This window comes from Triticum aestivum, chromosome 2A (genome assembly GCF_018294505.1).
Source record: "Triticum aestivum cultivar Chinese Spring chromosome 2A, IWGSC CS RefSeq v2.1, whole genome shotgun sequence".
Lineage (NCBI taxonomy): Eukaryota > Viridiplantae > Streptophyta > Magnoliopsida > Poales > Poaceae > Triticum > Triticum aestivum.
In genome coordinates, this window is record NC_057797.1 from 428,210,246 (window position 1) to 428,222,147 (window position 11,902).

Genomic DNA, 11,902 nt, shown 5'->3' on the forward strand with positions numbered 1-11,902 from the left:
CCCCTCCCCCCTGTCCCCCTCCACTCCATTCGCTCCGCCAAAGCCGCCCTCCCCGCCACACCGATACGTCGACGCCACGGTTCGGCGATCCTCTCGCTCCCACAGTACGCTCTCATAGACTGTCGTCCTCTAGCCGCGCCGCCACCTCTGGCTACGTTCTTGTGGAGGCGCACGGCGGTTAGCGCCGCCACCGCTGGCGACGTTCGTGTGGAGACGCACGGCGGTCAGCTTCTCCCACGGTACGTGCATTCTAGACTGAGGCCCCGTTCATGTCGGTGTAGCGGTGAATGTTAGCTGATAGACGTTGTTAATCTCACTGTTTGCCGAAGTAGTTTACTGTCAATATGCTCTGCTTAAGAAGCTTCCTTGCCCTGTTCTGCACTCAATCTTCTTAGATGAGATGGCATGCCAAGGCCGATTAGTTGCTAAAATATCCTTCCATATATTTATTGTGACGTAGATTGCCATGGTCTAGTAGCCAATCTGTTAGGTGAAATAGCTCTACACCGTTTTATACTCGATCTTTGTTGTTGCGATGGCCTTCGATAGTTCGATGGCTGTATGCTCCGCCTCATTGACTGCTGAAACAGCCTGCCATAATTTGGCACTCAAATCTGTTTGCTGAATTAGCTTTACATATATTTCGTTACTAAGATCTTCTCGTCCAAATATCTTGCCATAGCTTTAGACATCGACCTAGGTATTTTTTTCTGGACTTCATAAAAAAGCATATATGTTTTTCCTGTAATATCTAGTAGAAGAACTAATTTGTATTTCTAAAAAATGGACAAGACTTGGATAACTTCTGCTCGAAGATTCTCCGCTGCATATGTCAAGGGGGTTGAAAACTTCATGAACTTTATCAGAGCTGAGTACGATGGTCCGAAATCAGATGTGCTCTGCCCGTGTAGCAGTTGTATGACTTCAGTTACAAGATCCTAGTCAACTGTGCAAAATCATCTACACTTGTATGGGATGTCGGTCACATATACTAGGTGGGTTCATCATGGTGAAGCTGTGAACGTCAATGCTATTGACTACGTGGAAGCAGCAGATCACCATCTTGATCTGCCTGATGCTCAGGTGGAAGAGGAGGAGGAGGTGGTGGTGGCGGAGCCAGTGAGTTTGACCAACATTGAAACAATGCTACGAAATGCTCATGCATTCCGTGAACTTTCACCTGCAAAAAAACGGTGGGCCCGCATGTTGGAACAATGCAACGTTGTTGTCACCCCAGGAAATAAGCTGTCAGTATTCTCAGCTATGGTCACCTTTCTTCAGGTGAAGACATCTGAGCGGATGACCAACAAATCATTCGATGCGATGTTGGTTGCTTTCCGCAAATCTTTCCTAGATGCGTCTGAGCTGCCACACACCTACAGGAAAATGAAGAATTTCCTTCGTGCAGTTGGAATTGGATATGATATGATCCATGTTTGTAAGAATAATTGTGTTCTATTCCGGAAGGATTATGCCAACTTAAGTGAATGCTCGAAATGCAAATCATCAAGATGGAAAGATGGCGATGCTGTGAAGAGGATTCCTCGTAATGTTCTAAGACATTTTCGAATTACACCAAGATTGTAGAGGTTGTTTCATGATGCTGAAACAAGAGAGGATGTACTGTGGCATTCTAGGAACCAGGAGTACAGAGATCAGAATGTAATGAGCCATCCATCTCATGGTAGCGAGTGGAAAATCTTCAATGATAAACACAAATAGTTTGCTGCTGGCCCGAGAAACATTAGACTTGGCATAGCTTCAGATGGATTTAACCCATTTGGCCACCAGAGCGCCACATATAGCATGTGGCCAGTGCTTGTTATCCCTTACAACATGCCTCCAAATGTCTGCACCAAAGAATCAAACTACATGATGGCCTTGCTCATCCCAGGTCCAAAAAGTCCTGGAAAGGATTTTGATTTGTTCATGGGGCCTCTTGTGGAGGAACTTCAATAGCTATGGAAGGGTGTTCTCACTCGAGACCTATATAGCAGCCCACCAGCTGATTTCTTTCTGCATGCTTTTATAATTTGGTGCATCCATGATTATCCGGCTTTGGGCACTATGTCAGGGCGAATGACACATGGTTACAATGCATGTGTTCGTTGTGATAGGAATCCGCTGTCATACGCAATACTTAGCAAGATCTGTTACATTGGACACCGCCATTTCCTTGCCAAGGACAAGCCGCAACCTAGAAAATACCGAAGACATGTGTTTAATGCAAAGCATGAAAACCGTGATGCGCCAAAGAGGCTCGCCGCCGATGAGTTGCAAGTGGAATTAGAGAAGGTCAGGCATATTACACCAGGAAACCATCCTGGTAATGGTAGCGGGAAAAGGAAGCGTGGCAGGGTAGAAGAAAGATTATTGTTTACCCACAGGTCCACTTTGTGGGACTTGGAGTATTGGAAAGATTTGGATCTGCGGCATAATCTTGATGTGATGCACATCGAGAAAATATATGTGACAACATTATCGGCACACTTCTTAATATTGAAGGCAAGACGAAAGATACCTTAAAATCTTGGATTGATTTGACACACCTAGGTATCAGAAAGGATTTGCAGGTGCAAGATGAAGGTAAACCACGGGATATGGCACCAGCCGTGCACGTCTTGGACAAGGTAAAAAGAAAAGAATTCGTCGAGGTCCTGTCACGTGTGAGATTCCCACATGGATTTGCTTCCAACCCTGAAAGGAGAGTCCGCAAATGGAAACAAGGTACAAGGGTTGAAAACTCATGACTGCCACGTCCTACTTCAAAGGGTTTTACCTGTTATCCTTAGAGGATTGGGCCGCCCTGACTTATACAGAGCAGTTGCAGAGTTGGGACAATTCTTCAGGGAACTCTGCAGTAGGAATATCAGGATAGATGCTTTGGAGCGTCTTAGAGACAAGATACCAACTATCCTATGCGACCTTGAGAAGATATATCCTCCAGCCTTCTTTGATGTGATGGTGCATTTGGCTGTTCATCTACCTGATGAGGCACTACTTAGAGGTCCAGTACAGTATGGCTGGATGTACCCTATTGAAAGGAGGCTAGGCACTTTCAAGGGCTATGTTAGGAACATAGCTAGACCCGAGGGTTCCATTGCAGAGGCCCACATTTCTACAGAAGCGTTGACATTCTGCTCAAAATGCATTGAAACAACTGATCAGCTTAGCAAAGAGGTGGGTGAAGACAATCCCGGGCTCAATGTTTTCGATTATTTTGTTCAAGTTAAAGGGAAGTTTCGACAAGAGGACAAATCTAAAGATTTGGACAAAATGGTTTGGTATGTGTTGAATAACTGTCCTGAGATACTACCTTATATCAAGTAAGTGCAGTACTGCAGCTTATACATCGTAATCTACTAAACTTGCAGCACATTCTTATATATTTAGATGTTTGACGTGATCACTATGTTGTGCAGCATCTACAAAGAGGAGTTACTGCCGCAAAATCCAAGAAACATTGACAAACTAGTTATGGCAGGATTTGTGAAATGGTTCAAGAACCATGTAAGCTTTTGAAGTGCACTATCAGTTTTTTAATATATTGAGTACATAAGATGATCAGCTTGTCTATTTTCTAACCATAGGTTAAGAAGATGCGGGAGGATGGGCAGGCAGTTGATGATGCCCTTTACTCACTAGCAATGGGTCCTGATACTCGGGTAAGACATTATGAATCTTGCATTGTTGGAGATGTGCGCTACAACACCCTTGCACGAGACGAAGGCAGGAAGACACAAAACAGTGCCATCATGAGCACGGATACGTATGACAAAGAGACAACTGAAATGAATGCTAACATAAGAGACATTGTTCAGTTGCAGTATATCTCCAGTTTCGAGGATCATCGGTGTGGTTCTGTTGTGCTGTCGTTGGTATAACCTGTTTTCCAGGATCGCAAAACCCAGAGCTGATGATTATTTCAAACCCATCAATGTCAAGGCGGCGTACCAGACCAACGAGCCTTTTATTTTGGCAAATCAAGCAACACAGATATTTTTCTTGGAAGACACATTTGCACGTAGCGATGACTGGAGAGTATTGCGAAGGTTTGAGTAGAGGAATTCGTTTAATGAAGTTGCACAACAAGATGATGCTTACACTGCTCCTGATGTACAAGATAACACAGATGTTCCTAATATCTTTGAGAACCATCACGTCAATGACGCCGGCGAAAAGATTGCCTGTCGTGCTGTGGACATACAAGAGTTGATCAAGAAGAAGCCAACGTTCGAGGACGTTGAGGACGAAGAAGAAGATGACACCATGGGGAATTACGATTCAGACTGATACACATGGCGAAGATGTTGACGCTGCTGCTGCGGATGATGATTACATTGCTTTTGTCGTATTTGCCTGTCAGAAGACATTTTTTATCTACTATGTGAAATTGTGTTTGCTATGACAACTGAAACCTGATGAACATGTTGTTTAGTATTTTGCTGTGAGAACATCACTTGTTATGTATGCTGATTTGTGTTTGGTGATTGTATGACAACTAAAACATGATGACATTGTTGTTTAGTTGTACTCATATTTAGCTGTGAAACTTGAATTTGATGACATAGTTTGTTGTTGGACTGCAATTTGCTCAACGTCTTCGAATGAGAACAAAGCTGACCCGACAGGGCCTCTGCTATTTATTTATTTATATGAGCAAAAGGGGATACCCCCTGATTTCCGTTAATAGAAATCATTAGATGTTCACAACACTACGCCCAGCCTGCTACACAGGTTTCAAACATTACTAGTTTCAGCAAAGTGCTCATGTCGTAGCCGCTGAATACATCACGAGTGCTACATACACTGCAAATAAAGAGACAATCATCCTATAGAGCACATTGATTTTGCCCATTATCTTCACAAGCTCTTTCATCTCCTCATTGCTGTCAAGGCCGTTCAGCAGTTGTTGCTTGGCCATGATCAGAGGAACTGCATCTTTAACCTTCTGCTCTGCATCTTCCTCTTCTGTCGTTCCTTCAGTTACTTGTCCAACACCCCAACCTGTTGGTATTGGGATTCCTCGGCTAACCAAATAATCAGCGTAGTTGCATTCCCCCACATCAGCAACTTCCCAGAAATACAAATCACACGAATCTTCCCTTTTCTGCACGAATCAAATTGGAAGATCATCAACCAAACTATTAAAAAAATCAGCAACTACAAGCAGCAGAACAATGCTTAAACATATTTATCACCCCATGATTTGGGCATTTGTAGAAGACTCGGCTAGGGTTGCGGATTATGGTTGAGACGCTATGGATGACTCTGTGTGATTTGCAGCAGTGGCACCACACCAACGGCAGCGGGTTGCTATGAGCAATCGGCTGCGGTGCGCGTGCCGGTGGGGATGTGATGAGACCCACAGGCGATGGTACGGGTGGCGACTTGGTGCATATCTGGTTGTTGCCTGCTAAAGAGTAGGTGGACGAGCAGCCAGCGGACATGGTTGTTGTGGCCAGAGCTTCTGATGCTAGGCAGAGTAAGTAGAGAAGAGGAGAAGCGAACGTTGGATATGTCAGTTTCATTACTTGCAGAGTAGCATAGCACCATATATAGTCATAGTCTAGGTTTGGATTCGAACCAGCTACAGAAGCACATCTTTCTTTTTTCTAAAACTCAGCAACGTCTCTTTACTGGTACACTAGCTTGTTCTGTACGCCTTCCCAAGTCTTTGATTTTATTTCCCTTTTTTGCGAGGAAGGAAGAAGGAAAAAATTGAGAGTTCCTGGGACTCGAACCCAAGACCTCTCGGTTGAAAACCAAGGGTGCTAGTCACTTATGTGGTGAACGTTCCCTGTGAGGAGGACGGCAGACGAACGCATTTTCCTTGCAGTTTTCTTCCTATATATAAAAAAGTATGCTACTTGGTGTCCGCTTAGTCAACAAACGATTGTGCCAACCTTGACAGTTGTATTGACATTCAACGTCTGTCACGTTTCTTCAGTCTCTTCTTCCTCGAGCCGCCAAAGCCAAACCAGCGCCGGCGGGACCGCCTGCTCCCGCCTCCCACGGCTGGCTGTGATCTTCCCCGGCTCCTGTTCATTCCCGTCCGAGGCCTCACCATCGTCCTCCGCATTGGTTCGCTCGCCGCGGCGCCGCCCTCCGGTGTTGTCAACATGGTCAACAACCGAGAGGAATAAGGAGATGACTGTACATGGTGAGGATGACAGTAGGGACCCAGCAGTGCACGCAGTAATTTTGTTTTTTTTGGGACGGAGAAGGGTATATACTGGGTTGTGCGGGACCCATGGCCCGTCTAGCCCAGGCTTCTATTTCATATGTTTAGCACATGACCAGCCCAGTTTGTTTTTTCCTTTCTGAAAATGGCTAGCCAGCTATTTTGTTTTTTGCAGAATAACCAACATAGGCCTACTTGCTTTTCTACGCCCTGCTGGGCCGGAAATCTTTCAAGACGAGGAGGGATGCATTTTGCCCAGAAAATGGGCTATAAGTAATAATAAATGGGCTATAAGTAATAATAAATGGGCTGTAAAATGAAAAAATATAGCAAACAGGAAATTAGTTCCAAAATACTGTTTTCTTTCGGATTTTGATATTTTAAATTTCATTGTTTTTGTGCGGGTAAAATTTCATTGAATTTAAATTAAGGTATATTTAGAGTTAAAATTAATTTGAATCTGGCTACAAATTTCGGGTTGTATGCTGTTTGGGACAGATTTGGAGGCTGACTTGTTGGTCTACTAGGTTGACGTGTACTTTGGCTTTGTCAACTTAGTCCACAAACGATTCTAGCAGCAGTGACTGTTGGATGTTAATCCAATGGCCGTGCTGCTTCTTCAATATCTGATCTTCTTGCTCCAGCCGCCCAAACCTGCTCCGGTGGGACTGCCTGCTCCCGCCTCCCGTCGTCGGCTGTGCTGCTGCACAGGCCGCACCGCCCCACCCTACTTCATTGCTGGCCAGGCCATTCCTCTACTCACCCACACCTCCTGTTATTTTCCGGCGATGGCAGCCGGACTAGTAAAACCTCGTACTCCCCACCGCGTGGGCAACCATTGCCGAGTCTTCCTTGGCTCCGTGTCATTCCCTTCCTAAGCCTCGCCGTCCTCCACTGCCATGGTGCTCTCAGCGCGGCCTGGTCAACGTGGTCAACATCCTTCATCAGCCGTGGACTGTACACGCAAAATAATGATTCCTCAACCTGACAGCTAGGACCCACCGGAAGGGCATCTGTATTTCGCGAAAAAAACGTTCCCCCCGCTGACATGTCAGACCCACCAGCTATATCTTCGCACGCAAGCAAGTGCCTCCTTATTACGCACAAAAAAATGAATACCCCCCTGCTAGTTGGGACCCACCATAGTGGGAGGATGACTTGTGGGCCAACTAAGTTAACGTGGACGGAGGGCTTTGTTAACTTAGTCAATATGAACGATTCTAGCTCCAGTGACCGTACGATGTCCATCCAACGGCCGTAGTGCTTCTTCAACCTCTGGTATTCTTGCTCTAGCCGCCCAAAGCAGCGCCGGTCGTGCCGCATGCTCCTGGCTCCCGTGGCCGGCTGTGCTGCCGCGGAGGCCTCACCGCCCCTACTATTCCCACCGCTGGCCAAGCCCTGCAGCGACGGCAGCCTCACACCGCAGCCGGACCAGTGAACCCTCGTACTCCTCTTCGCGCGGGCTTCCACTGCCGCGTCTTCCCCGGCTCTGCGTCGTCCCCTTCCTAGGCCTCACCGTCGTCCACTGCCGTGGTGCTCTCGGCGCTGCCTGGTCAACGTGGTCAAGGAACGACTTCCATCGGACGTGGACTGTACGTGGAGAGGCTGACAGCTGGGTCCACGGCCGCAGCAAGGAAGTGCCTCCTTATTACGCGGAAAATAATGATTCCTCCACCTGATAGCTGGGACCCACCGGACAGGCCACTGTATTTCACGGAAAAAACATTTCCCCCTGACTGCTGGGACCCACCAGCTTCATCTTCGCACGCAAGGAAGTGCGTTCGAGCAAAAAAATGATTCACCCCCCTGACTGCTGGGACCCACCAGCTACACCTTCGCACGCAAGGAAGTGCGTCCGGGCAAAAAAACGATTCGCCCCCCTGACTGCTAGGACCCACCGGCTACATCTTCGCACGCAAGGAAGTGCGTCCGGGCAAAAATATGATTCGCCCCCCTGACTGCTGGGACCCACCAGCTACATCTTCGCAGGCAAGGAAGTGCCTGACAGTCGGGACCCACCTGGTCGAAGCGTACGTAGCGTTGTCATTCTGGTCGCGAATGTGTACGTACATACTGGTCGATGTAGAGGCGCGCACGTGTCGTAGTAGAGGCGCGCATGTGTCGTAGTAGAGGCACGCATGTAGCATGTACACGTACGTACAGCGGCTAGGGTGCAAGAAAGAAAATACGGACACGTATGTGTACATACGAGCGGGGTCTCGAACGCCTACTCGCGCATACGTACGACCAGGGCTCGTGTACATGGCTGGGTCGGAACGAAGAAACAGCGTCGTCGTCGTGTTCATGGGGAGGCAACGGAATGCGTCGTGTCCATGGGGAGGCAACGGAATGCGTCGTGTTCATCGGGAGGCAACGGAACGCGTGGGAGCCAACCGGCTGGGTCGTAACGGAATGCGTGGTCGTGTTCATCGGGAGGGCTTGGATGGAACATGCGATGGAAACGAGGCCTGGCGTAACGCACAATGGAGGAAACGGACCTCCTACGTTCGGAACGGGGTCCTGTTGATTGGGAGAGGTCTGTCGTACCGCAAAACGGAGGAAACGGGCCTCCTACGGTCGAAACGGGGGTCCTGTTGTTCGGGAGGGGTGTGGCGTACCGCAAAACGGACGAAACAGACCTCCTACGGTCGAAACGGGGGTCCTATTCATTGGGAGGGGTGTGGTGTACCGCAAAACGGGATTCCATGGGATACTGTTCATCTCCACCGTCGACCTCCTCCAGCCTCCACGGGCTCCTGTTCATCCAGCCTCCACCGCAGGCTACTCCACCGGCTACTGTTCAACCACCCCTCCACCGTCTACTATTCATCCAGCCCTCCACACCACGGGGTCCTGTTCAACCACCCCTCCACGGGCACCCCTCCACCGTCTACTGTTCATCTAGCCCTCCATACCACGGGGTCCTGTTCATCCACCCCTCCACGGGCACCCCTCCACCGTCTACTGTTCATCCAGCCCTCCACCACACCACGGTGTCCTGTTCATCCAGAGGCAACGCCACCGCTCACTGTTCATCCAACCCCCCCTCCGCAACGCTCACTGTTTATCCCAGAGGCAGCATCGATCGGCTTCAGTTAGCAGGAGTAGCGAAGGAATCGCCCGATCGGGTTCAGTTAATAGCCATCGATCGATCGCTCGGGTTCAGTAACGCGTAGCCTGCAGTGCAATCGCTCGGGTTCAGTTAGATCCCAACGCCTCGCTCGGGTTCAGTTAGAGCCAACGCCTTGCACACACGCGCGTACGTGTACGAGAGAAACGCGCATCGCTCGGCCCCCGACCTCCCACCATAACCGGGAACTCCCCGAAATTTTCCTCCCGCTCGCTTATACCATGGTTTTTTCCATCATGGATGGCCCAAAGAATGTCATGCAGCTGCATCTCCGGCCCGCCCAGGATGAAAAGCCCATTTTTAGTCATGATTTTTTTCATAGAAGCAGGAGCCCACCACATCTATGATGATACCGGGTTTTGTCACAATTATCGTTATAGAAGTGTCATATGTATGACAGAAAAAAATTCGTTTGGCCCAAAATGTCACGGATGTGTCTTTTTTTTGTAGTGAGGGCTAGATCCTTAGAGGGGGAGGGGGATAATCATAATCCGATAGGCTATACTTCTATGGTTTTAGCCATTATGATCTCGTGGTAGATCAACTCTTGTAACCCCCATACCCATCAATATTAATCTAATAGGACGTAGGGTTTTACCTCCATCGAGAGGGCCCGAACCTGGGTAAACATTGTGTTCCCTGTCTCGTGTTACCATCAACCTCAGACGCGCAGTTTGGGACCCCCTACCCGAGATTCGCCAGTTTTGACACCAACATTGGTGCTTTCATTGAGAGTTCCGTTGTGTCGCCGCCAAGAGGTTCGATGGCCCCGTCAATCAGCCACAACAACATTGTCCAGGGAGAAACCTTCCTCCCCGGACAGATCTTCGTGTTCAGCGGCTTCGCGCTGCGGGCCAACTCGCTTGGACATCTAGAGTAGATCGATGGCTACACCCCTGGCCACCAGGTCAGATTTGGAAGCTTGAACTATGTCGCGGACATCCGCAGAGACTTGATCTTTGATGGATTGGAGACCGCGGCAGTAGCCGCTCCCTGTCACCACGATGAACACGACTTAAATCTGTCATCGAACCACACCCAGGAGATGGAACCTACAACCGCTCCGGCTCTAGATCCGGAGCAGATCACGCCATCCGAGGATGGGAGGCTCAGCCCCGCCAGAGGCCGCGGACTCAGCGGCGTTGGAGCCACAGACAGACCCAACATCAAGTGAGATCTGTGCTGCCAGAACATCGGACACGTTTCCGTCTACAGGTTCCGAGGCATGTGCGTCCGTGCACGACGAGCTTGATCGGGCGTCGATCGTTGAATTCAGCTCCACGGACATCTTCTGTCACTCACCTTTAGGCGACGTGCTAAACTCATTAAAAACACTCTCCCTAGCAGGGGACTCACAACCGTATTATACTTGGTTTGAACTAGAGGCCGATGACGAAGAATTCCACTTCCCACCCCTCGCCCACTTAATAGCCTCTGTCGAAGACCTAACTGACATGCTCGATTACGGATCCGAAAACATCGATGGTATGGACGACGATGCCGGAGAAGAAGAGGCCCAAAACCCGCCGTTTACCGGATGCTGGACGACCACTTCCTCGTATGACGTATACTTGGTGGATGCACCAAAAGAGAACAGCGGCGATGACAAGGAAGATCCGGTGGAGGATAAACCTCCCGAGATACAACCAAAGTGCCGGTGTCAGTGGCGCCGCTCTAAGCCACGCCGCAGCAAAGACAGCAACACCGGCACAGGAGAAGATAACACTCCGGACGGTGCCGAAGACAATGAAGACCCCGTTGAGGCAACTGCCAAACAAAATGAACGGGAAGACACGCAAGTTAGCCCTGGTGAACAGGTCACGCACAAAGACTCGAAGGACGGTAATTATCTTCCGCTCTCCGAGGATGAGGCGAGCCTCGGCATTGAGGATTTTATCGTGCCTGAGCAACCTCTCGAGCAGGAGCGCTTCAAGCGCTAGCTAATAGCCACTGCAAGGAGCCTGAAAAAGAAGCAGCAACAGCTTCAAGCTGATCAAGACCTGCTCAATAATAGATGGACTAACGTCGTGGAAGCTGAGGAATACGGCCTCAAGCGACCACTCAAAAGTTACCCGAAGTGCAAATTACTACCTCAATTCGATTACGAGGCACTGGGGCCCGTGCCATCAGTGCACAATGCGGCTGACCGACCGCCACGTGGCCGGGACAAAGCGGCAACACAGGCTGAACACCAGCCCGCCTTACCTCGCCGTAAAGGCAGAGACAAAACTGTTGAGGGATACATGTATGATCTCCGGCAGGGCCTGAAGAATAAAACAGGTCCGACCAGATCGATCTACGGATCACAGGGGCGTGCCTCGACGCGCGACGACGGCTATCAAGCCGAACATGGCAAGTACAATTACGTCCAAGCCGAAAGCCGCAGACGGACTCCATCCGAACTACGTCATGAACTGGCCCGATATAGAGGCGCCGCACACCCTCTCTGCTTCACTGATGAAGTCATGGAACATGAATTCCCAGAAGGGTTCAAACCCGTGAATACTGAATCATACGATGGAACCACAGACCCCGCGGTATGGATTGAAGACTTCATTATCCGTATTCATATGGCCCGCGGCGATGAC